At 42.4% G+C, this 27,671-nt stretch overlaps 1 protein-coding gene and 1 long non-coding RNA gene across 2 annotated transcripts in view; both read left to right on the top strand.

The window, feature by feature from the left end:
* The window catches only part of usp20 (ubiquitin specific peptidase 20), a 64,104-nt gene extending 62,707 nt beyond the window's left edge, over positions 1–1,397 (top strand). The window contains exon 26 of the transcript XR_007958050.1: positions 350–1,397. The gene's annotated coding sequence lies outside the window, so the exon portion shown is untranslated. The remainder of the gene's footprint in view (positions 1–349) is intronic.
* A 12,391-nt stretch (positions 1,398–13,788) lies between these two features.
* On the top strand, positions 13,789–27,671 carry LOC127582167 (uncharacterized). The gene is made up of 3 exons (XR_007958062.1): positions 13,789–13,896; positions 14,821–15,033; positions 25,942–27,671. It is a non-coding gene; the product is annotated as an uncharacterized LOC127582167 (long non-coding RNA).

Here is a 27,671-nt window from a genome sequence, read left to right as displayed (position 1 = left end):
ATGCAAAAGTGATGGAAGGTATGGTAGTGTGGGATTTTAATTTAATAGGTGTACCATCTATTAATTACAATGATTACAGTTTACAGTACTACAAACCGCACAGTGTATCGTCTGGCTGTATCAGCAGAGATCCACTGTTGGGAGTGGGAACACCAGTTAAAGCCATTGAAAAGCAAAAAAAACTGCAGATACTGGAAAACTGAAACAAAAGCACAAAAACTGGAAATACTCAGCATGTCAGGTAGCGTCTGTGGAGAGAGAAATAGAGTTAATGTTTCAGATTTACAGTCTTTCTGATGAAAAAAGGTAATTAACCAAAAACTTTAGCTTTGTTTTTCTCTCTCCACAGTTGCTGCCCAACTGACTGGATATTTCCAACATTTTCTGCTTTTCAACCAGTTAAAACCAGCCTGCGCTGCTTAAAGTGAGCCCATGCCTCCTGAAGGAGCAATATGTTGTGGTTGAGTAGGTCCAAGGAAAGCTGACCTGGGAAACAGTGAGGAATGACAATTGGCACAGAAGAGTTGGGTACTGTACTGGAGGCCTTGGCAGAGGAGGTGGAAAAGAGAGCAGGAGTCCTACCAGCCACATGTGACGGGAGAATGAGAGAGTTAGCCCTGCTGCCTTTCCGGCACTGAGCCTCAAGTGCATAATGCAGGGCCACAAGAAGTTCAATGACCACACACAGGTAGGCAAGGTCAATGAATGCATCTTCAAGTCCCCTCTCCCTAATACCGCTAGCCTTGCACACTGCAGAAATCACTACATGCTCATCACTACACCTCTTGAAGGGATGATGCATTGTGGCTGGAGCAGGAGGTGGCAGGGGCTCTACGAGGAGAGCTGACCCTGGGAGCAGTGATCAATGGCAAAACACTGGAGAGCGTACACCATCCCCTTTGTGGCCATTGTCCATGCAATTGCACCTACTATCCTGCAGCCCCTCCACAGTATCTAGTTGTGCTCCCCTTCACCTGTGTGAGAGGGGCAAATGTCACCATACTATGTGATCAGGTGATGCACTGTCATGGATAAATAACTGACTGTGTGTACAAGTTGTGAGGAATGAGTGTGAGATTTGAAGCTGTGGTAAGTGAGTGAGGGTGTGACAGCATGTCTGAATGTTAGGTACAAGTGCTGATTGATGTTGTCTCATTTCTTTCTTACTAAGAAAGAAATGTCTGCCTAAACCACCAGGGCTGCCACTAAATATTACACAAGAAGTGAATATCACCACTGGCCACCAAGATTCAGCAAACCCTGAGAGTGACACCAAAATGTTTGAGCAGCTGGCCGCAAGCAGAAGTTGCTCAAGAACATTCTTACAGTGTTTTGTGTGACACACATTCTGGTTAGTTATGTAATAAAAAGAGACAATGCTGGAAACATTCCGCAGGTCAAACAACACCTTTTGTCAGATTTCCTGCATCTGCATATTTTTTGATTTTCATTTTCAGGTCAGCTATGGTCTTAATTGGCCAGCTCTCCCAACCAAATGAATGAGACATGTACCACTGCAAGAAGCTTGACAAATGAACACACTCAGTAATCTGGCACCTCTCCATGAGACATTGTCTTTGCACCTAACATGGGAGAATCATATATCATCACCAGTACAATGTTATCTTGCTAACACGATGATGTGTATTAGTGTTTGACAAACACAGAGAATAGGTTTGCCACATGTTTTAATCAGACAATGGTTGTTTGGATTGGATTGAACTAAATTTGATGAGATTAGATTAGGTTAGACTGGATTAGATAGAATATATTACTGTATGTGAAATCAGTTTGGATTACCCATAGTGTAAAATCTGTGGGAGTCTCACCTTTTATGGGAATTCCCATCAAATCTCCAGAAACTCCTCAGAAGTCTTTGCTGTCCTTAATCAAACTTCTACTTATTGAATGGCTGTCTGTAAAATGTGTTTGAATGATGAGAATGTTTATTAATTCCAAAGGATATCTTGATTTTTTGTATATACAGTTTATCACCTGTATGATTTTTGTTGAAAGAAGGCAGGATAAAGAAGCTTTATCTTTATTTTGGCAACATATTGTTGACTCTGTGATTTAAACTTGCTGCAAATGGATTGGATTTTTCATAGTTTAGAAGGTGGCAGTGAAAATTAATATGACGAAGACAGACATTTATAATTCATGGGATTCTTTCCAAGCCAAGTGATAAAAGTGATCTTCTAACACTGAGAAAGTACTTCAATCCTCCATATAACATTTCCATTTTTTCCAGAGCAGCCCAGGTTTTGACGGGCATGCAACAGTATAAATAGATATGGTTACAGAGTTAACACAAATCTATTCAGAATGCATTTTGAATGTGTAGCATGTATTCAAGATGGGATGCATAGCTGCTGGGAAGTGATTTTGAATGATCACTACCCTTGTGGTGAACTTGGTGAAAGTTCAGTAAAATGTTCAATGATTGAGACATTATGAATGACAAACTGATAATTAGACAAAGTGTAATCCCCCTGTATGTTAGGATGGGTTTGTATGACTGTATATACGTACATTTCCAATTGCCTGGACCCCAAACACTTGAATTCACTTCCTGAACCTCTCTGCCTCTCCACCTCTCTCTCATCCCTTCAACCCCGTCTCTTTGGCCAAAATTTAGGACTTCCACCTTAATCATAAAATAACAGAAACCATTCGGCCCATTGAGTTTAAACTGTTTCCTGATAGAACAATGCCAACAGTCCCATTCCCCTGCTCTTTCCCCAGAGTTATTCCATCTGAGGGTGGCAGAGTGGTGCAGCTAGTAGAGCTATTGCCTCACAGCACCAACATCCCAGCTTCATTCCTGTCCTTGGGTGCTGCCTGTGTAGAGTTCAGAATCAGAATCAGAATCAGCTTTGTTATCATTGACTTATATGACGTGAAATTTGTTGCTTTGTTGCAGCAATACAGAGATTGCACGTTCTTCCTGTGACCATGTGGGTTTCCTCTGGGCGCTCTGGTTTCCTTCCGCATCTTAAAGATGTGCTGGTTGGTAGGTTAATTGGCCACTGTAAATTTCCCATCATGTGTGGGTGAGTGGTAGAATCTGGGGAGAGCTGATGAGAACATGGGAGAATAAAAAGTGGGATTAATTAAGATTAGTATGAATGGGTGGTTGGTGGTCAGTGCGGACTCAGTGAGCAGAAGGGCCTGTTTCCGTGCTGTATCTATAACTGTATGACTCATGTACCCAAGCAAGCATTATATTCCCCTCTGATACCCCACTTCATTTTATTTCCACCAACAAGCAGTTAATTCCACATCATTGCTCTCCTTTTCTCGTATTCTCCTTCTATATCTTGCAAAGAATTTTAAATCTCTCTCCCGCTCTTTGAACCATCTACTGAAGGGAACTGCTTCGCTCCACCTTCCTTACCAAATATTCTTCCGCATGTGCTTCTCTGTCACGTTGATCTGATAATGTTTCCATGAAGCATTCTAAACCCTGGAGCTCCTTACCAAACAACACTGTGGGAGCACCTTCAGCAGTTCAAGAAGGCAGCTCACCAGCATCTACTCAATGGGCAGTTATTAATGGGCAATAAATACTGGCCATGCAAGAGGTGCTTACATCCCAAAAAATGAAAGGACATAAACATGAAGTTGTTGAATAAGCACAGGATAAAGTGGGCAACTAAACCCACCCCTTCTTCCACTTCCCCTCCAGGTACTGACCAGAAATGTGTCAGGAGAACAATGACACGCTCATCCTGTCAGTGATACACATTATCGTGTACGCTCGGCAAAAAAAGAAGTAATGATTAATTTTCCTTGGAGCATTAGATAAGAAAAGCCTAAACTATATGTCTAATCTCCTAATCTTCACAGGAGTGGGAAAAACACTGATATGAAAATGTACCATTTGGAATAATGACTGAAACCTACAGGGAAGCCAGTGAAATGAGTTGCTCTGACTTGCCTCTTATCGATTGTCCTATCATGTTAACCTGAGTTGTTCTTCAAACAGAATGTTTCCATTGTTCTCCCCATCTGTCAATCATTTCACAGGCTATGACTCTCCACCAGCAATCTTAACCCAGGTGGACAGAAAAGCAAGTATGATTTTGCCTCTTGTTTTGTTCAAAGTCTTTTCATATCAAATATAGAGCAATACTTTGGGTTCTATATCAAACAAGCTCCTCTTTCCCACTTCATCAAAATAACAATGAAGTTCCGACTCAATAGAGGACATGTTTCCCGGGATTGATGGCTGGAGGGCATGGATTTAAGGAGATAGGAAAAAGAACTAGCAGCACCTTGAGGGAATTATTCTTTGTATTTGTATTTCTGTTTAGCATTTGGAATGCTCTTCCTGAAGAAGGAAGCAGATTCAGTGGCAGCTGTCAAAAGGAAATGGGATAAATACTTGAAGTAATAAAATGCAAGGACATGCAAAAGGGAAGGGAGGAGGAGTAGGATTATATTGCAGTTTGAAAATACAGTGCTAACACGATGGGCTGAATGGCAAGATTCTGAGCAATACTGTTCCATGATCCTGGCGAAGTTGGGAAGTAGTTAAGAATTTTTGTGTATGATGTGTGTGTGCGTGCATGCATGTGTGTCTTCGTCCAAAAGCAGTCAAATTAACATCCTGCACACAACATTGTACAATTCCATGCAAACCTTCAGACTGAAGATTTTGCCTAACATTTGAGAAATAATGAAATAAGTTGCAGCATAGCGAATTAAGTGTGATATAATATCATAGAGTAATTCAGTTGTGATGATTCATTCTTGTAATTGTCCTTTGATTTATTGAATCTATTCCTATCTAGCATTATTTTAAATAAATTCTACTTGCGTTTTATTTTTCAGAGTGATTGCTTGAAAATACTGGGCTGAGTTGTCCTTGGTTTGCCCTGCCACCCAGACTTGCCCTTCACACTCTCCACATGCCGTTCCATTCATCCTGGGCCAATGAATCCTTGTGTTGAAGGGTAGAAAGGCCTCAGCAGTGATTAGGTCTCAGCTGGTGACCCACTGAAGCCCCATCCCCAGAACATTCTGTCTGTCTCTGACTGGAGGCAAGGCTGCAGTGAAGTGTCATTTTTCATAGTCTGTAGGGTCATGCAACATGGAAACAGACCCTTTGACCCAACGAGTCTGCACCAACCATCACGCACCCATTTACACTAATCTTACATTAATCCCACTTTTTAGTCTCCCCACATTCCCATCAACTCCCCTCAGATTCCACGACTCACCTGCACACTAGGGGCAATTTACAGTGGCCAATTCACCTGCCAGTCAGCATGTTATTGGGATAAGTGAGGAATCCAGAGCACCTGGAGGAAACCCACATGGTCACAGGGAGACCATCCAAACTCCACACAGGCAGCACCAGAACCTGAGTGATTAGATCTAGGAGGCAGTAGGTCTACTAACAACACCATTGTGCTGCCCTAAGTTTTCAAATGACTCCGATGTACAGAATAATATAAAGAATATTTGAATTGTTCTATCAGTAAAAAATTAATAGCATTCTAAAAGTAAAATGTGTTAAAATATTAATAATTAAAAACATGAAGATAATAAAAATAAGTTGAAGAAAACACTTGAACTTACCTTTTCCTTTCTTTCCTCAGATCTGCCTAACATAGGATCGCAGAGCTAGTTATTCCCAGTGGAATCTCAGTATGATTAGGCTCCTTGGCACCACAATGCACTGGCACACCTCACTCAGTCTGAGACAGACTTCCTTCCAAGTGGCTAAATGTTAGTGGTTCCCTTTGGAATGGATGTCCACAGTGGCTCGACCTGAGCCAGATCCAATACTATTCACCTTTTCCTTCCTGTCATTTTTGAAGCTGTGTTGACTTTACACATGCTACCAAGGAAAGATTACAATCTGCCTCAATTCTAGATTAACCCATCTGGTTAGAGAAAATGGAACCTGCATTATTTTAGTGCCTTTCACTGGGTCAGCACTTTAAGTGCAATGAAGTAGTTTTGAAGTGTGATGTCGGGAAATAAAGCAGCCAACTTGCACCCAGCAGGCTTTCACAGTGAGAGGATAAATGACAAGATCCTTAATGTTAGGGATCAGAGAGGGGAAGGTCAGAAGGGGTGGTGAGAAAACGGCAAGGGGTGGGACTGGGACAGAGATGGCATCTGAGGAAAGTGAAAGGAGAGAGAGACCCAGAGGGATATTGGAATGCCAGAGCTGTTTGAATTGCTGATCTTTGATGTCTGAAAGGAAGAAAAGATATTTATTCCAGATCTGAATGCAGTGAGGAATGAGAGATAAGATATCTTTATTAGTCACATGTACATTGAAACACGCAGTGAAATGCATCTTTTGCACAGAGTGTCCTGCGGGCAGCCCACAAGTGTCACCACGCTTCCGGCGCCAACTTAGCATGCCCACAACTTCTTAACCCGTACGTCTTTGAAATGTGGGAGGAAACTGGAGCACCTGGGGGAAGCCCACGCAGACATGGGGAGAACGTACAAACTCCTTACAGACAGTGGCTGGAATCGAACCCGGGTCGCTGGCGCTGTAAAGCGTTATGCTAACTGCTACACTACCGAGCCTGAAGTGGAACTGTGAGCCATGACACATTTGAGAATGAGCTAGTGTTGTTCCAGAGAGAAGTGAAGAGCATACATGTTCCAACACATGGTATTGAGTGTAGGTCTGAGGAAGCAAACAGTACATTGAGAGACCTTGGATAGTTTGAGCACATATATGATGCTGAGTGGGTCCAAAGAGCAGAATTTCAGTTGGAATCCATGTGGGACAAGTTGGACCTGGGAACATTTGCTAAGGAAAGAGATGTGGTGTGGCTGTGGGTTTTGGTCAAAATCTTATCAAAGGTTAGAAGGGAAAGAGACACCACTGAGGGTGAACAAGGCTAGAGAGCTAGAGAGGCAGATGGATATCCTGTCAGTAGATTGAGAGAGAAGTATTGTCCAGGCTAATATCAGTATGGTAGAGATTTAACCTTACAGAGAGAGAAGTGACCCAGCAACAATGAAAAACTCTATCAGTCTAGATGAAGGGTCTCGACCTGAAACATCAACTGTCCATTTCCCTCCACAGTTGCTCCAGCAGTTTGTTTTTCACTCCAGATTCCAGCATCTGCCGTCTTCTGTGTCTCCAACAATGGAAATCACTGCAAAAATAACAATAGCAAATATCACACACAATATATGGTTAAAGTGGAGAATCCGGTCATCATTTTCCTTGAAATATAGCATTGCCTATCCCCTAGCATTCTAATGATAACAGCACTCTTTCTGCACTCTTGCTGTACCTTTTACCGGCACATCAGCAATGAGCTTCATTGGTGGGTGTGGGAAAGGTAGGCTGTCAAGATAACAGCATTCTCACTTGTGAGTCAGTGGGTGTGGTTTCAGCTCCTCTCTCCCGACTTGACAACAAACCTCTGGACTGACATTCCCAGCATCCTGCTGAACACTTGCTCTTCAAGTAATGTCACTGAAAACAGATGAGCTGGTGTTCGCAGTTTGTGGGAGCTTGCAGAATGCTAATGGACTGCAGCATTTTGTGCAACACGTCATTGCTGGACTTAGCCATTCCTATGTTATTGAGACAACGTGGGGAGTGAAAAAGATCACAAAGGTGGGTATGGTTGAGCAGATCAGAAATCCATATCAACTTGTTCTAGCTGTGGATCATACATCTGTGGAATTTCCTGGTATTTTATAGAAGAACAAATGGTTAGGTTTCATTTAGCACTGAAGTCTTGCAGCTAAATTTTTTTTGAGCATGTCCCAAAGCAATGATAAGCCAAAACACCTTCTGTTTACTTTCAAAGCAAGTGGATGGGGAGTTCCACAGAATGGAATGTCATCAAGGCCAAGCAAAATTCAAGCCGGGAATGTTTACTCAGGTTGTGAGGTTATCAGACAGACCTGCAACTCGATAGGGCAGATTATTGGTATTGGTTTATTATAGTCACGTATTGAGATACAGTGAAAAACTTAGTTTTACAAGCCATCCATATAGATCATTTCAAAACATAAGTACTTTTTAGATAGTACAAGGGAAAAGCAATAATAGAATGCAGCATATAGTGTTACAGTTACAGAGAAAGTGCAGTGCAGATAGACAATAAGGTGCAAGGGCTATGATGAGGTAGATTCTGAGGTCAAGGGTCCATCTTTAACATACAAGAGGTCTGTTCAAGAGTCTTGCTTCAGTGGGATAGAAGTTGTCCTTGAGCCTGGTGTCACGAACCAGCAACGAAAGAAACACACTGAGCATGATTCAGTGTTAAAAACTATTTTATTAATCACTACTTATGATAATACGTAAAATAAAAGTAAAAATGTTAGTATGTTAGAATTCAAAAATGTTAAACCTCGAACGTTAACCCCAAAACTAAACTCGTCGTGTGTGTGTGTGTGTGACAAAGTCCCAAACTCCAAGTTCCGGAATGGTTCTTAAAGTTCAGTTCCGCAAGCCATAAGGTGAAACATGAGCAAGGGCTTCTTCAACAACCACCGTTGTCTGAAGATAAACGTAGACGTAGAGAAGCATAGAGAGTAGTAAATACGAAATCCAAATGTTCCACGATGGAACCCCAGCGACACTTCAGTGTTTACTCGATAGTGACTTCCTCGCCCCGAAAAGCATCCGAATCGTGGTTGTCCACACAAATACCTGTTTCCTTCTACAGGTCAGCAAACAAAGTGAACTCCACCGGATTACTTACCAACTTCCATACATGGATTTCAGTGGCAGACACAGTTATAGTTTCTCATCCATCGATAGAGAAAACAAGCAGGCTGGTGTCTCTCTCCCTTCTCTCTCTCTCTCCTTCTGACTTTCTTCAACAACGTGATTACGTCCTTTATCTTCTATTGACGTAAGCACGCCCCAACACACACATACACACACATTCTCTATCTTAAAGGGACTTTCACTGAGTCCGTAACACCTCCCACCTAAAAAAAATTTTCCCAAGAAAAATTTAACCGCACATACAGTTAGTAATGTTAATGATTATCATGCTACACAACTACAGACTATCAGATTAGTACAGAAACATGTTGTCCCATTTAACCATCGGGAAAGACAATCACTGAGTCCGTAACACTGGTGGTACGTGTTTTTCAAGCTTTTGCTAGGGAACCAGAACTAGAGTCCATAGTGATAAAAATAAATTCCTAGAAAAAATCTTGGGTATTTTTCCCAGAAAAGTGGTTAAAATGTAGAGCTGACTATTACAAGCAGTAGTTGGGGACAAATGGCACCGATAAAGTGAAGTAAAGCTGGGTAAAAATGTGAGGGTGAAATAGGAGAATGTTAGAGTGGGCGGAAGGAGGTCTGTGGTTCTCAAACACTGATGTAGGTCAGTTGGACTGCTGCTGTGCTGGTGAATCAGTCACAAAACAGTGACCGGGTGATGCAAAGCACTTACTTACACACCCTGAACTCTGTGGCAGGAAGGAAGGTGGGTGCAGGTAACAAGTTTCAGGTTTGAATTCTAAAGAAGAGTGGAAGCTGGTGAAGAGCATTAACTTCAACACAGTGAGAAGATGGAGGAGAAAAATTTGCAGCTTAGAAAGCAGGAGAGGAAGGTTCAGAGGAGAATGCACTGGAACAGGATCAGTGAAGTAGAGAAAGGAAAGGGTCATGAGAAAGATCCTGGGGGGCCACGGGTGAAAGATGGATTTCACACTGAAGGATATCTATCCCCTTTATCCTGTACAACAAGGTGTGTTAGCAGAGACTTGAAAAATATGGATGCAGTGGGAATGCTGTGTTCTAATTTTGGATAGATGTGTCTCAATGAGTAAGTGAATCTTAGTGGACTAGTGGAGGAGCCATTCTAAAGTTAAAAAGGTGATTGGACAGACCATGAGTTATGTAAGGCTAAACCTGCAGGTCCCTGCAAACCTATGACTTAAAGGGACAATAAATCAGTGAAGACTCTTCATCCATTGCACCACTAGCTTAATTTTAGAGGAAACTGGATAATCACCAACTTGGGATTCCATGTAATGTGCAGAGGAAGACAGTGCCGAACTTTAGAAACTGTTCAAAACAGTGATGGGTGATTCAAGTACGTGGTCAAACAGCAGAGGAATTATTGTAACCTGCAAAATATTTGATCTTCTATCTGGATTGATAATCTTTAATCCTGCGTCCCTTTTCAAAATGTTTTAAATTTAGCCGGGGCACAGTTCCACATGCAGCTCTAATTCTCAGATTCCTCACCTTGGTGATGGCACAAAGTGAGCAGAATTGGATTGGGCACCAATGTGTGCAGATCCTGATAGGTCCATTCTACAATATGTAATAGAACTGAATCTTGGGTGCTAAGTACAATGGGTGGCTAGTCCTGTACTGAACATGCTGAAAATCTGAAGTTAAAAACACAAAATGGTGAAAACAGTCAGCAGGTCAGGCAGCATCAGTGGAGAGAAAAACAGTGTTAATGTTTCAGGTTGATGATCATTCTTCAGGCCTGATGAGAGGATGTCACCTGAAATGTTAACTCTGCTTCTCTCTCCACAGCTGCTACCTGATCTAGTGAGTATTTTCCACAAATTTCTGTTCTTATTTAATCCAAGTCCTAAACCACCCTGATTTGTGCCCATTTCTACTCTGAGTCTCTGCATGTCAGCAGGAAAGAGTGTCGGTAGGTTGATTATCAGAGTCAGGCCTCACTTTGTCCTCATCCAATATCCAGATAAATAATCTTTCCTATATCAGCCAGTGATCAGGATGCAAGCCTTAGCTGATATTTACCCTTCCCACTCCTTGATTACTTAGGCATCTGCAGTCCTTTGGCTGATATTAGGTATGCAGCTCAGAACAGGCTGAGGTTGAACCTCAGGCATGTCTGGTCCAGATCTCATTTCCTCACCGGATACTAGATTTGCCCTCTGAGTTTACTTTTGGAGGCCCATACTTAACCAGACTTTATCTGATTAAGTTGTTTATATTCAGCAAGGCTCCTGCTTCTCAGAAAGAAAATAAAAATTGCAAATGCACCTTTTACTACGACTCATCAAAGCTTTATTGGTGGTTGGGGGGAAGATGTGACTCAGAGATAGAGTGCAAAGCATGTGGGTGTATGTATGCATGTGTGAGAGTGTCAGTAGGATTTATCATGGGTGTTACTGCACTGAAGGGCTCTGCTTGGCCTATTGTGCCTGTGCCAATATGTTTATTAAATGTAGAATTTATATTTATACCACAGCTTTCATGCTCAAACCATTTTCAACAGTGAAATCTTTGGAAGTGGTCCCTTGGGATTGAGGATGATCCACTTCTGCTTTGGCCTTGTGCCTTCTGATGAGATTGAAATGAGAGCCACAGATGGTTCCATTGATGGGGCAGGAAGTGCCTGGCGGGATGGGTGGTGGGCAGTTTTGGATCGCTGTGGCTCCTTCCACCATTTACTCTGGGCTTCTGTCTGCTCCTGACAGTCGGACGTGAGTTTCTCAATGTCATCCAAGTGCTGCTAGTCCACTTTGAGGGAGCATGGGCCAGTGACCCCAGGAGTCAGTGGGCATGCTGCATTTTTACATGGAGGCTATGGGAACATCCTGAATGTTTTCCTCTGGCCACCTGCTGGTATCTTCCCATTACAGAGCTCAGAACCGGGTATCTGGTTCAGCAGTCTGGGTCTCAGCCAGGCAAATGATGTGGCCTGCCCAAAGGAGGGAACTGAGTGTAATTGGGGCCTCGATGATGGAGGCACTGGTCTGGGAAAGAACACCGATGTTTACCTGCATATTCTTCCAGTGGATTTCAAAAATGTTGCAAAGGCAGTCACGGTAAAACTTACACACGTGTGAATTAGGAGTAGGAGTGGGAATAGGCCACTCAGCCCCTCGAGTCTACTCAGCCATCTAATAAAATTGCAGCTGATCTGATTGTAACCTTAGTTTTGTATTGCCATCTACCCATGGTAACCTTTAACCCACTTGCTTATTGAGATTCTCAAGTATTCAAAGACTCTCAACAAAGTTCACATTATCTCTGCCTTAAATGGGCGAACCTTTATTTTTAGTGATCCCTACTTACAGATTTCCCCACAAGTAGAAATCCCTCCCCTGATCCACCTTATCGAGAACCCACAGGATCTTATGTGTGACGATTGTTCCCCTTTGAAACTCCAGCAGATGCAAGAAAAGTCTGTTCAACCTTTCTTCCAAAGACAACCTGCCCTTTCCGGTGTTTGTCAGGTAAACCTCCTCTCGACAGCTTCCAACACAGTAACATCCCTGCTAGTGGTGTCTTTCCAGTAACTTGAGGTGCCTTCTATAGGTAGTCCAAGTTTCAGAAGCATATAGGAGGGTAGGGATCTCTGCTGCCCAACAGACCATGAGGTCTGTGCCAGGTGTGAGGCCTTGTTATTCATACACCCATTTCCTCAGTCACTAAAGGTGAACTTCATCATTGATGTCTTCCTTGGCTGAGAGGTGACTCTGAAATGAGGGATGTAGTCCATGTTTTCCAGAATTTCACCATGAACCTTTATTGTTGAAGGGTGGTGAACGTCAGGAAACCTTATTGTTGGAGGGGCCTTTGTTTTGTCGATAATTAATTTAAGGCCCGTCCATGAACTGATGATGACTTGGAGCTCAGCCTGGACAAGGTGGAAACACAAGTGTGGTCAGCTTGCTGTAGCTTGGAGCCCAGTGTTGTCGTAACTAGCAGCCTGTTTCAGCAGTGAGACAAGCACAAAACTTCACGACTACGCTCTCAGTGCAGGCACTGGCACCTGAGTGAGAGGCTGTAAGGATGTCTGCATTATCAGTGCCATCATGGCAATGCCTCACAGACATCATCTGAGAATCCCAGCCAACAGGAGCCACAGGGTGACCACAGCGAATGGGCTGACCTGAAGTTCACCATAATTGTCACTTGTGAAGAGACTCTTAGCTTCACTACCGAGCAGAACCAGGACTGGTTTGATGAGAATGACCGGGAGATAATTATGTACAAGTTTAAGGCGTTTCTGGATTGGAAGCTCCAGCATTCAAGGGGAAAGAAACAGCTTTAAGGGCACCTGAAGGAGGGGTGAATTTACCAGGGATAGGAAAGCAGTCCAGGCCCACTGGAACACTTGGAAGACCTCTTGAAACGTGACTCTGTCCTTGACGTGCGCACCCTTGACTTCATCCCACAGCGGCCCATTCAGTCCATCCTTGTCACCATTCCTGACCAACAAGAAACCAAAAGGCAATATGCCAACTAAAAGACAAAGCCTTGGGAGCAGACCACATCCCCACCCAAGTTCACAGACTTAGCAGTGAGGAGCTTCAGTCAGAAACCAGTCAATGAAGTAGTTTTAGAGAGCAGCCATGGTTGGAGTCATGGAGTTGTACAGCACATCGTCTCCATGCCGACCTTTTTGCCCATCTACACTAATCTCATTTGCCTTCAGTAGGTCTGCATACCTCCTACTGCCTACTCAAGTGCCTGCCTAAATGCTTCGCATAGTGATTGTATCTGACTCCATCTCCTCCACCGGTAGCGAGTTCCACATATCAGCCACTCTATGAAAAAAATTCCCTCGATCCCCTTTAAAACTCCTTCCTCTCGCCTTAAAGCAACACCCTCTTGTTTTTGATCCCCCTACCGCGTGAAAAAGATTCTGACTATCTACCCTGTCTTTGTCTCTGACAATGTTATATCCCTCTGTCAGGTCACCTCTCAGCCTCCTTCGTGAAAACAAACGCAGCCTATCCAATCTCACCACATAATTAAAGTCCTCCAATCCAGACACCGTCCGAGTGAATATCCTCTGGACTCTCTCCAGTGCAGTCACAGACCTTCCACTGTGTTGGCCAGAACTGCATACAATATTCTAACCGCTGATTTGTAAAGTGAAGGAATTAGGTATTCTGCCAAGAGAAGAGAAATTAGGTTTTCGTGCAAAGCGCGTGGTAATTACATTAAATTCACCTTCCGAAAGAGCAGTCCTAATGAGAAGGATACTGATCCAACAGTTTTCCTTCCCTGCACACAGTTGGCAGCTGAGTTTCCAGCCCCTGACCTCTGCCCCTTCCACACTACAGCCTCCGTGGCTTGCTGTTTTTGCCTGTGAAGTGCTTATGGAAATTAAGCTCTCGCTCTCCTTTCTGAACCCTGCATTCTGTTGACCTTTACGTGAGTAAACAATCTGACTGAATGTCCATCTGGCACAGACAGGATACAGAGTGAAAAACAAAGCCGTGAGAAGTAATTTGTTAATTTGCCCTCTTTTAAACTGAAAACATATGTAGCTGCTTGCGTAAGTGTGCACAATTGCGTGCAGTAGGTGTTTGGTGACTTTGAGTGCAATCTTTGCATGCTTTATTGCCCGGTCAATTCCAAGCACTGCATTAACTCCTCATGTTTTCCTTGCCGTTTATCTTTGTAAAGCCACCTGCCCAGCCATCTCTTACTGCCCAGCGGTCAGGACACCACTCCACCCCCACCCCGTCCCTCCCCGGAAAATAAGGGTCTCCACCCGAAAGGTCGACTGTCCACCCCCCCCCCCCCCCCCAGATGCTGCCTGACCCGCTGAATCCTCCAGCTTCTTGTGTGTTGCTTAAGATTTTCAGCATCTGCAGTCTCTTGTGTCTCTGTTTTATTTCCCCGCTGCCTATGTGGTCTTTCTGAGTTGTTGTCCCACACGGTGATTTAATTGATCATGACGACCTGTAGATTCCATCCACTCCCGCGGGATGTGCACTGAACACGAGCGGCCTCATTCCAGTTAAGGCAAGATCTCCCTCCCACTCAGCTTGCCCGAGGTCTGGCTTCACCACAATTCGCAACACTGCCCAAGCAAGGGTTAACTCTGGTCTCCTCTGTACTCCCGTCAGTCCCAGGAGAACGAGCTGCCGGGGTGACCGGGATAGCCATGCCTCGCTCTGCTACGCCAACCTCACCTCAACGATAGCTCAGATCCAATTAGGTAAAACTAAAGCGAAGGTGGGGTGAAATCTGAAGGATCCACTTCGAGCGTGAGTGAGCCAGTGACCAACGTAGATGGAAAGGCAATGGATGTTTCTCGCACTCACATTCCTACAGCACAGGTAAGTGCACATTAATTGTATTGCTTTCAGTTATATCTGTGTCCCGGAGAATCTTCAATGTACAGTTTCAGGTCGGTGAACTAAAATCCTCTTTAAATCCATGGCTGGATTTTATATTGTGCTTTGAAGGGGAACATTGTCTGTGACAAAGCCCATTTAAGCGCTGTGCATGAAAGATGCACATTAAAGAAATCCTGAGAGATCCTTTTCAATTATTCATTTAGAATAGAATTCTAAACATGTAACTCGTTGCATTCCAAACTGTGACTTGCATTTTATATAAATGTGTGTCTAAAACTGAAAGCCAGCGATGAACAAGGTGTATTATGTTGCAAAGCTCTCAGATTCATTGGTGATAAACTTTCCCACATCATTTGACTGAAAAATCGTTAAAGAGGATTGCATCTGTTCCAGGCAATACAATCAGTCTAATCATATTTAAATATTTTATCTTAAATGATATCATTTGTACTTGAGTATATCTCTTTAAAAGGTCTTTAAGTAAAAAATGTTTTGCTGTAATGTGCAATGACAAAGCATTCCCTGGTTTGCCTCAATTTAAAAACAAGGCTTCCAATCTGTGCAGGATGACAATGGCTTTAAACCAATGCTGCACATACAGAACTGCCAGCCACAGATTAAGATGCAGCTAGTTCACTGTGATTACAGTGCTTTTACTGCGTTACTCCCTAAAATCTATTTCAAGGCATGTTTTGGAGGACATGGAGGCCAGTCTGTGGTTTGCTTATTTTTATTTAGAAGGAAAATCTGGTTTTATCGTAAAAGAATAATGTGGGAGTGAGTAAGATGCAAGTGATTGAGAGTTTCAGTACAATATTATCATAGTGGAATTCAAATTGGTTCCCATTTACACAGTTTGGTCTCCTGAAGGAGGGGTCTCCACAGTTCCACAGTAACCTGTAGCTCATTGATATCTTGCACTAAGGGGCTCAGGATAGTGAGTGCCCACATGACCCAAATAAACAAAGGAGAACTTCACAGTCATAGAGTAATACAGATCGGAAACAGACCCAACTTGTCCATGCCAACCAAGATGCCCATCTAAGCTAGTCCCATGCCCTCGTTTGACCCATATCCCTCTAAATCTTTCCTATCCATGTACTTGTCCAAATGTCTTTTAAATGCTGTTATTGTACCTGCTTCTTCTGGCAGCTCATTTCATATATGCAGCGTCCTCTGCGTGAAGAATTTGCCCTTAAATCATTCCCCTCCCTTCTTAAGTCTAGGCCCTCTAGTTTTTGATTCCCCCAACACAAGTGACTGAACATGCACGATTCCAAGTGCTGGCCCAGTACAGGGTTGAGGAAAATATTTCTTCCCTTCCCTGTCCCACAGATTCTGAACCCTTTGGTAGCACCTAAGCACAAGCTATGATCCTCCAACCCCAAGCAACCACGTGCATTAATATAATCCCTTTTTGTAGAGTGAACATCCCAAGATGCTTCAGAGCAGCATAGTCAAACAAAAACTGACATTGAATCAAAGAAGGATTCATTATGAGAGTGCTTTTAAAACTGGGTCAAAGCAGTTCAAAGCAGTGCTATTTATTGCTGAAGGGGTGGGGAGCTTTGGGTGGGGGATTTCTAGAGATTGGGACTTTGACTAATGAAGGTACAGTCACCAAAGGTGGTAGGATGTTCCCGAAAGGCCAAAGTTGGACAAGTGCAGAGATCTCAGGAAGCTGTAAGGCTGGAGGTTATGGAGATGGGAAGTGATGAGACCACTGAGGTATTTAAACAAAGGTGACCATTTTGCAATTGAACAGTCACTATTGGTCAATAAGCAAAGGGGGTGATGAGTGTATGGATGATACAAGTTAGGACACCAGCAGCAAAACTTTGGATGATGCATGAACCAGTGATTGGTTCTGATCCTTTGTAATCTACGTGTGGTATCAATTCACAGTATCTACTGAACTAAACAGAGGGTGAGCCATTTTGGGAACTATTGCCTGAGCCTAACGATTGGCTGAGCTGAGTAGCCTTCATTTTATGCTCAAGTCTCTGAAATGGAACTTAAAACCCTGGGCTTCTAACCAGGAGATGAGAGTCCTGTCTGGAGAGCTGCAGCTGACACACAATCTACTGAGAATGGAAACACAATGTTTTGGGAACTAAAATCTGGTCCCTGGAAATCCTGAGCGTTTGAACTTCATAATGGTTGTAACCAGACATTAAAATCCTTTGGTGTTGAATTAATGTTGTAAATTGATGTGCTGGTTTCAAATCTCGCTGTATATTGTATTATTCAGAGTGAACAACAGCCATGAATGTGCAGTGGCGTTAGAATTCACAAGTGGAGATGTCACTTGCATTAACAGAATAGCCGAAATTCTGGTATTCATTTAAGACAACTATTATCTATTGGAATTTACTTTGTGAAACCATAAAACGTAAGTGCAAAGCTAATTTAAGAAAAGTGGTGAGAACAGAGGAACAAAGGCTTCTTGAGCAAGGGCCAACATAAAAAGCTGTCATGTTCACATACAAAATATACTGGAACAGTTGGAGGGATGAGGACATGGAAGGCAACATCCCAAATGGATTACATTTGGGATTAGAGGATTGCATAGTGTCCTGAGATCAGACCTAAACAAACCACATTGCGTGTAGCAATAATCTTTCACGTATGTGAAAAGATTAAGAAAATCCCATGTGAATAGATTGACAATGATACTATGCAAAGCTCCCTAAAACAGTTCACCACCAAATTCAGATCACTTTCTGAAACATAACTGGCAGGTAATTTACTTTTGGTTCAGCATTGCACAGTGACTGAGGCACATGTCACAATGCTGTTGCGTAATGTACAATGAGCAAAAATTGAATGTTGCTTGTTGAAGCAAATGTTGCTTTCTATAATATCCTCATCCACTTCACTGCCAATAAAGTTTTGGCACTGTGGTAGTGTGAAAACTGTAGACAGTTTCCATAAAGCAATCTCTCACCATCTGAAATATGGTGACGATTAGATAGGCTGTTTTTATAAAGATGTTGCTCAAGTGTTAAATTTTGGCCAACAGGGGATGAGCACTCCTGCTGTTCATCACATTAGTGCTGTGGGGCCTTTCCTGTTAATCTGAGAAAATAGACAAGTCCATGTTTTAAATTCTTGATCAAAACAGCTCCTCTGTCAGTGGAGGTGCATATATTTCTGTGCTAGAGCCCACAGTTTTGTGTCCCCTACCATTTTCTTTCTGAAGGAGAAGAAACTGTTGCACAATGTTTCTTTTGACTTCAAGAGTGGATTAACTTGGTATCGTAATAGGAACCAGGCAGCTGAATTCTGGTGTACCGTGGCTGGAGAGCTGGGACCTCACATCAAGAGTGACACAGACACTGCAGTGAAGGAAGTAAGAGAAAGAGGGTAACAGAAGAGAGAAAGAAGGAGAAAAGAAAGAAGAAAAGAGAGAGAAAAAGAAAAGTACACCAGGCCCAAAGCAAAATACTGCATATGTTGGAAATGTGAACAAAAGCAAAAAAATGGCGGAAATGTTCAGCAGATCAGGCAGCATCTGTGATGGTTAGAGTTAATGTTTCAAAAATCTTTGACCTGGAACATTACCTGTTTCTTTCTCCACAGATTCTGTCTGACTTGCTCAGTATTTCCATTATTTTCTGTTTAACGTTTTAACAAATACACCAGGCACTTTATTAAAAGTATCAAGCTGCTAAAAAGCATCCTGCTGTCTACAAACGTAGGGAAGAGCCTATAATTGGGACTCTCCTTGCCTGGGGTAAACATCACTGGTAGAGCTTTCAGCAGAGCGTAAAGCTAATGGACATTTCTTTTACTGGTGTCTGTCTAGGTGCCGCCACATGTATCAGAAGCAGCAATTTGTCAATTAGATTTCCTACACATGCAAAATAACTGATACAGGGCAAGCATGGAGCTGAAAATAAATTCGAAGTGCCAACTAATTGAAGATCAGCTGAATGATTTCTCCTTTTGGCACTAAGAAGAGTTGTTAACTGTAAGTGTGAACAGGCAAGAAAAGTAGGGTAGGTTTACTGGATTGTTTGTACAAAATAGGAAATCGATTCCTGAGCTACTTGCAGTTCGAGCCATATTAACTTGCTAACACTTCCACCATTACATTAGCAGCCTGTTGGTTAATCAGAGCATCTGCACCATCATTCCACCCTGTAGGTATCAAAGGGTAAAATGGAGACACAAGAGACTGCAGATACTGGAATCTGGAGCAAAAAGCAAAGTGAGCAGGTCAAGCAGCATCTATGAAGGCAAAGGAATAGTTGATGTTTCTGACCCTAATGCAGGGTCTTGGCCTGAAACATCGACTATCCCTTTGCCTCCACAGATGCTGCCTGACCCGTTGAGTTCCTCCAGCAGTTTGTTTTTTTTTTGGTTAGGAGCAGGCTCGGCCAATGGCAGCATCACATTAGTCCAGTTGGTCACATGGTCTGTCTCAGTAGCTGATTACTCCCATTACTTCAGCCCGAAGAATGGAGGGAATACAGATTGGATCTTCAGACACAGCAAGTACATCTGTGAACATAGACTTGCTGCCACAAATCATTTATTTCTTTGTCAAAACTACCCTAGTAATAGCTGTAAGCTTTCTGGAAAAATACCGAGGTTCAACAGAAAGCCTCCCGAGAGATTAATAGTCAATTGTCAGTGCCTTTTTAATATCTTTTATATTCAGAAGCCAAAGGCAATAATGTGTCAACAGGAAAAACTCAAAAGAAAGTTTATAGTTATTAGCTTTGAAAAACAATTTGAACAAGATATCTGACAAAGATACTCATTCTTCTCACTGAATATTTTGGTGCCCTATTTGTCTCAAGGTCAGTCCAGATGAACGGTCTTGACCTGCACCCAAAACATTGACTGTCTATTTCCCTCCACAGACACTGTGTGTGACCCACTGAGTTCCTCCAGCAGCTTGCCTCGTTGCTCCAGATTCCAGAACCTGCAGTCTCTTGTGTCCCTCTTGAAGAGATACTTTGAAATTAATTGTGAATGGGACCCTGGAATGAGGGAATTCAGTTGTGACAAGAGACTAGTGAAGCCAGAGATTTTTTTATCCTTTGAGCAGAGGGGGTCAAACAATGGTGTTCAAAAATTTTAAAGGATTGTAATAATAAAGAAAATCTGTTTCTAACAGTGGGAGGGTCAGTAACCATCAGACACAGGTTAATGAGACTGTAGGAAGACAAAAATTATTTATTTGCAGTTGGCTGCTATGTTCTGGAATTCTCTTCCTAAAGGCAATGGAAGCAGAAACATTCAAAGGGAATTGTATACATGCTTGCAAAGCAAAAATATGGATACCTCAGGATTAAGGACAAGGGAATGGAATTAATAAGATAGCTCATTGAAAGACCTGGCAGAGATATGATGAGCCAAATGGCCTCTTCTTTGCTGTAGAATTCTACAACTTTATAGAAAAGATGCAACTTGTACTTGTTAAGATGGGTTCAGTGCTTGCTGAAAGTAATTATGAGGTGAAATATTAAACCTGTGGCTGGAACAGAGAAGGTTCTGGTTGTGACCTAATCACAGTCTTCAGGATTTGCAAGGGTTTGAGTGAATTTACAGAAGTAAAATTATGCCCATTATTTGGTGAGCAAGGGGCATAAACTCAACGAAGAGGCAGGTTAATGCGTGGATCTGTGGAGCTGGGGTTACAATAGCTCATGTGATCTGCGATATTGATTTTCCTGTAAAACTAACAGTGGCTGAGGGGATGAGCCTGGGAATCTCCAGGAAAGCCCCAACTCCTCGGATGGAACAGCCAATGATGTCACCACATTGTTCAATGCTTGTAGTGCCCGGGAGCCTCGTGAAGGTTGCAGCTGAAAGTCTCCTTTAAGTCTGAGTAATACTCATTACTGAGTTCTCCAAATGGTGTTTTCCCCAAGGTGACATCCAGAGATAATCAGCTGATGAATCAAGTGTCTACAGAGAACTGGGTGAACAACAGTGATTATCTGAGATCATGCCTTCAATGCAGCGCAGTGGCGACTTGTGCTTTGGAAGCTGACTGTTGCAGCGTTAGAATATTGTTGCTGTTCTTTCCATTTTCAGACTTGGCTTTGTCAGCCATGACTCTGTTTGGAGCACTCTTGCTCTAGGTCCAAGAGGAGTGGATTCAAGCCTCACTCCTGGTGATGGTCCACAGTGCAAGATTGATGGGTGCCGCTTTGTCAGAAGTGCCATCTTTTGAGGCCCCCTCTGGTGACCCAATTGATATAAATGACCCCAAGACACTAATTCAACCTGTGTCAGGTGAGTGTCCTGGCCAATATTATCCTGTAATTCCCATCACTAGAGCAGGTTATCTGGTTGCTATGATCACATTTCTGTTTGTGGAACTTGCTATGAGCAAGTTGGTTGCTGCTTTTCCTACAATATACCATTCAGTATTTTACAATTAGTTGAAAATTTTTAAAAAATGCAAATGCTGGAAATCCAAAATAAAAAAAACAGAAAATGCTAGAAACATTCAGCAGGTCAGGCTGCATCTGTGGGAAGAGAAACAGAGTTAATGTGTCAGGTTGAAGACCTTTTGTCAGATTATTTCATTGACTACAATCATTTTATTGGTTGTAAAACATGTTGGGATGTCCCAAAAAAAGCACTATATAAAGACAACCTTTCCTCCATGTATAACTGGGACTGAAGGGGTAAAGTCTGCCATGGAATCAGCCCAAATCTAGGGACCTGCAAAAAACCGAGGCTGATGCTTTACTCATGTACAGAGAGAGAGTTCCATTGTGGGAGATGAGAAGTTAAACCAAGGCCCCTTCTCGGCTCTCATGGATTCATTAAACTTCACAACATTTTCTTGAAGAGCAGTAATTGAAGCAAAAAACTGCAGATGCTAGAAAGCTGAAACAAAACAAGAAATGCTGGAAACACTCAGCAGGTTAGGCAGCATCGAGAAGAGAGAAACTGAGTCAACACATCCTGAAGGGTCTTTGGAATGAAACGTTAACTCTATTTTGAAAAGGCCATTTTCCAAATGAAATACAAGGCTTCAGGATGAGAAAGTATCCTGCTGAAGTTCTAAAACTTGATGGAGAGAAACTTCAGTCACAAATTCGTAACCTCATCTCCCACATCTGCAAGAAGCTTACATGTCTGGGAACCTCAGAGGACACCCTAATTGTGACCATCTTCAAGAAAGGAGACAAATTTAACTGCAGTAACTACATGGAGGTCCTCCCTGCTATCTCCTTCCCCTCCTGGTGGCTGAAGAGCTGCTCTCTGAATGGCAATATGAATTCTGTTCATCTAGAGACACAGTAGACATGATCTTCACTGTGCAACATCTCCAAGAGAATTGCAGGGAGTATCCCAACCACTTTCGCTTGCTTTTTTTGACCTCACAGACTTCCACCATATAGGTTACAATTTTTGTATTCCTGGCAGTTTCATCACAAGACCTCCCACCTCCCTGTACTGGAAGAACATGAAAGAGAGCATTGAAGGACAATGTTAAGGCAACTATTTTTCTCATGCGCTTTTAAATTTCCTCTGGGTTTGCTTGCAGCATTTTCCAGGAGCTTCATCCTTAACTCATGGTAACTCCAGGACGATCCTGGAAGTTTGGCAACCCAAACCACTATTATATCAGGCTGAGCCATCAAATTATGCTGGATTAATGTCGTTTCAGTAGAGAGACATGCATAAAAGTAAATCCCTCCCCATTTGATTGATACCACTCTCAATCCTTATCATCCGACAGTCAGGAATAGTCTTGAAAGTGATAAAGAGGCCTCATTGGTTTTTCACCTTCCAAGGTTGGCAAGGGTAACATTAATATTAAGAAATTTAATTACCTGAGCAGCTGCAATAATTATGGCCAGAGCAATTGCCAAATATTAAAGCAATAAAGGCTTCAAGGCAAATCACAGCAGCTGTGATATATGCCGCAGAAATCCATTAATTGTCTTTTTAAAGGGGGCTTTAAGGCAGGACTCACAATCTCCAAGCATAATCTATCAGCAATAAAATGTTTCATTTCTCCACACTCCACTCCCCCTTGAGGCAATTTCTTTCTCCGCAGAAAGATTATTGACAAACAGTTTTTTGTCTGTGCGTTTTTATTACTCTTAATTTCCTTCTGCTGTTTTGCCCCGATGTAAGGGAAGCAATGCAACCGAGCTCGCTGTTATTTCAGAATGAGCCCTGAAGTTACTCTGTGTTAGAGCGGTTTCAGTATGGGGTAAATATGAAACAAAACCCTCTCCACCTGCCTGATAACCATTCTCAGTCCTTAAAGGGACCTGGCAGCTCTCTCCTGATCACTACTGCAGTTCTGCACGTCTGTTCGCATTGTTTGCAGAGTTCAGAGCTTCTTGTAGAGCTGGTCAGATGCACGCAGACCAGCCTGTGCTTTGTGGAACAGCGGGGTTGAAGTTGGCCTCCTTGTTTTGTTCCAAGCTCTCTGATCTCAGCTGAAGCAACCATGTAGTCCATTCTACTGGTTCAGTCAGCTAGGAGTAAGGTTTAGGGCGGGAGGGGGGGAAAGTGAGAAATAGAAAGGGTTAGAGGGTAATTCTTAGGGCTGAAAGTCTTATCACCATTTACTCATCGTTACTCACTGCATCATTGCCTTTCCAGCCTAAATATGACTGGACGGTGTCTTTTTGTTGTACTTTCCACCTGGTGTACAAAGACATTCATCTATCCAAAACCTAGTGAATACTTATATATTCCGGTCTTTCTCAACTCTGAAATTTCCCACTAAGGTTGAAGAACTATGCTGGGAATCTGAAATAAATCAAGGAATGACAGAAGTAGTCAGTGGGTCAGGAGGGAGAAACAGGGTTGATGTTCTTCACAAGAACTGGTGAAAGTTCATTGACCTGACACATTAATTCTGTTTCCTCTCCCCACAAATGCTGCCTGATCTGCTGAGTATTTCCTGCATTTAAACATTTTTTTTTAATCATTTTATTTCACCATAAAGCAAGGATGGTCTTTCCATGTGGGTTTGGGTGAATACAAAGATACCAGATCCTCACTCATTCCTGGTTTGACGACTGGAACTATAGGTGAAATGAGCAAGTTTTGATTTTAAAATTGTTTTCAAATCCCTTCATGGCTTCCCTATTATTGCAACTTCTTCCACCCCAACAATCCTCCAAGATCTCCACACTCCTTCAATCCTATCTGTTATACATTCTTGCTTTCAGGGCTCTGCAACTCTTAGCTGAACTTTCAGTCAGTGGTTCCCTGAACCCTGGAATTATCTCCCTAAACCTCTCTTTCAAAACCAACCTCTTTAGTGACCTGACCTTATGAGCAAGAAGATGCTTATCTTTAGGTGGGTGGTCCCACAAAAGAATTGCTGACAAACTGCAACGTGCAGGTCAGATCATGTGAACTCCTGTGGCTGCGCATTGTCATGTGGAAATCAAGAGCAAGATGTCAATGTACCTCAACCACCCAGGCCACCACTGAACTCGGCACTAGTCCAGACTCAGAGGACCTTGTGCTGAGGGGTGGATGCACTTCACATCTGGCTCCTCAGCTTTATGCCAGGGATAGCTGGTGCTTGTGGTGTGACTCCATTTCTTTAAATGGGACTAACAACCTAGATTGAAAAGGTGAGTGCAAGTGTTTTTTTTTATTTCATTTAATATTTTTATTTTCTAGCACTGATCTTAAATTTATTTTTTGATTTTTTTTCAAAAAATCATTACTTTATTTGAATCTTTTTGTGCTGTTGTTAAGTGTTTCTGATCATCATTTAAAAGTAGCCCAAAGGCCTTTGACAGCAGAGAGCATTCAAAAGGCCACCTGTGTGATCTGTGGCGGATCTTCAGGACCTGCCTGAGGCCAGACCTACCATTGTTGGTAGAATCTCAGATGGCAATGAGAAGGCGTACAGGAATGAGATAGATCGGCTGGTTGAGTGGTGATGCAACAACAACTTTGCACTCAACGTCAGCAAGACCAAGGAACTGAATGTGGACTTCAGGAAGGGGAGGTCAGGAGAACACACACCAGTCATTGAGGGGTCAGCGGTGGAAAGGATGTGCAGCTTCAAATTCCTGGGCATCAACATCTCAGAGGATCTATCCTAGGCCCAACACATTAATGCAATCACGAAGAAGGCATGCCAGCAGCTCTACTTCTTTAGGAGTTTGAGGAGTCTTCTTTAGGAGTTTTGGTCCTCCCCACCATCGAGGACATCTTCAAGAGGCAGCACCTCAAGAAGGTGGCATCCATCATTAAGGACCCTCACCATCCGGGACATGCCCTCTTCTTGTTACTACCGTCAGGGAGGAGGTACAGGAGCCTGAAGACCCATACTTAGTGGAACAGCTTCTTCCCCTCCACCCTCAGATTTCTGAACGAGCCATGAACACTGCCTCACAATTCCTTTTATTTTGCACTAATTATTTTTGAAATTTATAGATTTTGATGTCTTTGCACTGTACTGCTGCCACAAAACAACAAATTTCATGCCATATGTCAGTGATAATAAATCTGATTCTGATTCAGTATTTGCTGCGACAAGAACTCCATTAGGATCAAACCCGCAGGGCTGCAAAAACTAAGTGACACCATGGGAATAGTACGAGCAACCTGCATGGGCAGTGAGCCAGGTTGATCTTAATCAGGTCCAATATCTCTTAAGTAACAAATTACACCTGATAACATGCCTCTGAAGCACCTTGAAACATTTTACTACATTTTACATTTTAATGTAATTTTAATGTTTATATTGAGATAGATTTATTATCAATAAGTTTCAGGTTTTTTTTCATTTTTAAAGGGCATTTAATTATTCTAATTGCAATCATTGCCACTTCTTTCTTTGGATGATTTTGTTCTTTGGAATCACTTATCTGACACCACAAACATGATTCTAATTCACTTATTTATGTTGCGCTTTGTATTTTCCAGATATCGTCTTGTGCTTGACTGAAGGATTCTACCCCTAGTGAATCTGTTGCTGATTCAGCTTTAGAAGAATGAGTCATAGCCTTCATCCTGAACTTTTATAGCATCTGGATTTTCCCATTCTGTTCACACGCAACTGAGGAACACACACAACACACTCTTTGTGCCACACGAGGCAACCTTTGTCATCATGGGATGTGTGATGTGTTCTCCCCTGGCTGAAATGTGGGGCTTCTCTTCAAAGGAGCACCGGAGGAATAATTGCATGGAGCTGTCGCTTTTCCCCAACTCATGTCTCTCACAGTACCAGAGGGTCTCGGGGTTACATTACTTGTCCTCTTTCTCTGAGGCAGAGGACTGCTGTGAGGAGAGTTCTGCATCTGGAGACTCAGATTCTGAGATGACCTGAGTGAGGATTATGAAAGATGAAGCAACACTGAGAATTGAACTGGATTACTGGTATTAAATCAATCTCCTTTGTGTGATTTTACCGCATAAATAGGACTTTTTTCCCCCTTTCTCTTGCCCAGTACTCAAAATGAGAAATAAATGCAAGTGAAGAAGATACAAATCGGCCAGGCTTTTGGGATTAGATTGCTGTCCTGTTCTGTAGTTTGGTTATGATATCTATCACTGCTAAGTAATCAGCAGACATAACAACAGCTGGCTTAGAGTGTTCCCTTCTGATGGAAGAGTGTTTCAAACCTTATATTAACATTTGGATGAGGTATGGTGGCTCCACAGCCTTCCAGGAATCTTTGGAGTGGAGTGACGGAGTAAATGAAAGAATGACAGAGCGAATGGACTCTAGTGGAGAATTAAGTACAGGCTAAAGCCATTTGGCTCCTTATGCTTGCCATCGAATTAGATCAGAGGTGCACAACTCAGCCTGCAGGGTCACATGTAGTCCAATCAACACACTCAAATGATAACAGATTCAAAGCAATTTTTACATGGATACACAGAGTGTAAGTTGGATGGATGCAGCCCTCGTAACATAGTGAGACCCACAGGAACAGCTACTTTGGCAATTAGATTGAGAACCATTGAATAAATAATAGCTGATCTGTTCCTTAACTCCATCCATTCACTTAGGCTCTCAAATTTGTCTAAATGCTCAGTCACTCGATCCAAAATGAAAATATTTACTAAGTTCCCATAAGTGATAAAAGATAATTTATTTGTTTATTTTCATGCCTTCCTAATTAATGGCTTTAGCATTTTCCCATCCAAGGGGATAATTTCTGAATCACTGAAGTTTTGGAGAATCTGGACAAATGAATCTGGACAAATTTCCTCACCTTTTAGTACCTCGGATGGAAATCTTTGGGTCTGGGTGATTTGCCTTTCTTTAACCATTTTTGTCATAGAGGTTAATTGTTGCTTGTATTTTTGTTGGACTGAGGGTACTGTGTGACTGAAGGTTTAGATCCTGTTGTGATGTTCCTTTCATCAACATGAAGTTATAAGCCTGAATATATTCCTTCTAGTAGTGTCTGTGTATGTGATCTAAATGTATAAAGGAGCAACGAAAACTTTTACAGTCATAATGAATAGAATAAGCAGCATAACCTGTCAGTCAACAGATTAGTATTGAATATTATTACAGTTAAAGGGTTAATTATGGATTCCTTGTCAACTCAATTACAGCTGAAGAAGAGCCAAAGTAATTGACTAAATGTCCTGAAGTTATTAAACATCAAAGGTGACCCTGAAGGTGGGAGGATATTGAA

Source organism: Pristis pectinata, chromosome 23, assembly GCF_009764475.1.
Source record: "Pristis pectinata isolate sPriPec2 chromosome 23, sPriPec2.1.pri, whole genome shotgun sequence".
Classification (NCBI taxonomy): Eukaryota; Metazoa; Chordata; class Chondrichthyes; order Rhinopristiformes; family Pristidae; genus Pristis; species Pristis pectinata.
This window is presented reverse-complemented; position numbering and strand designations above follow the sequence as displayed.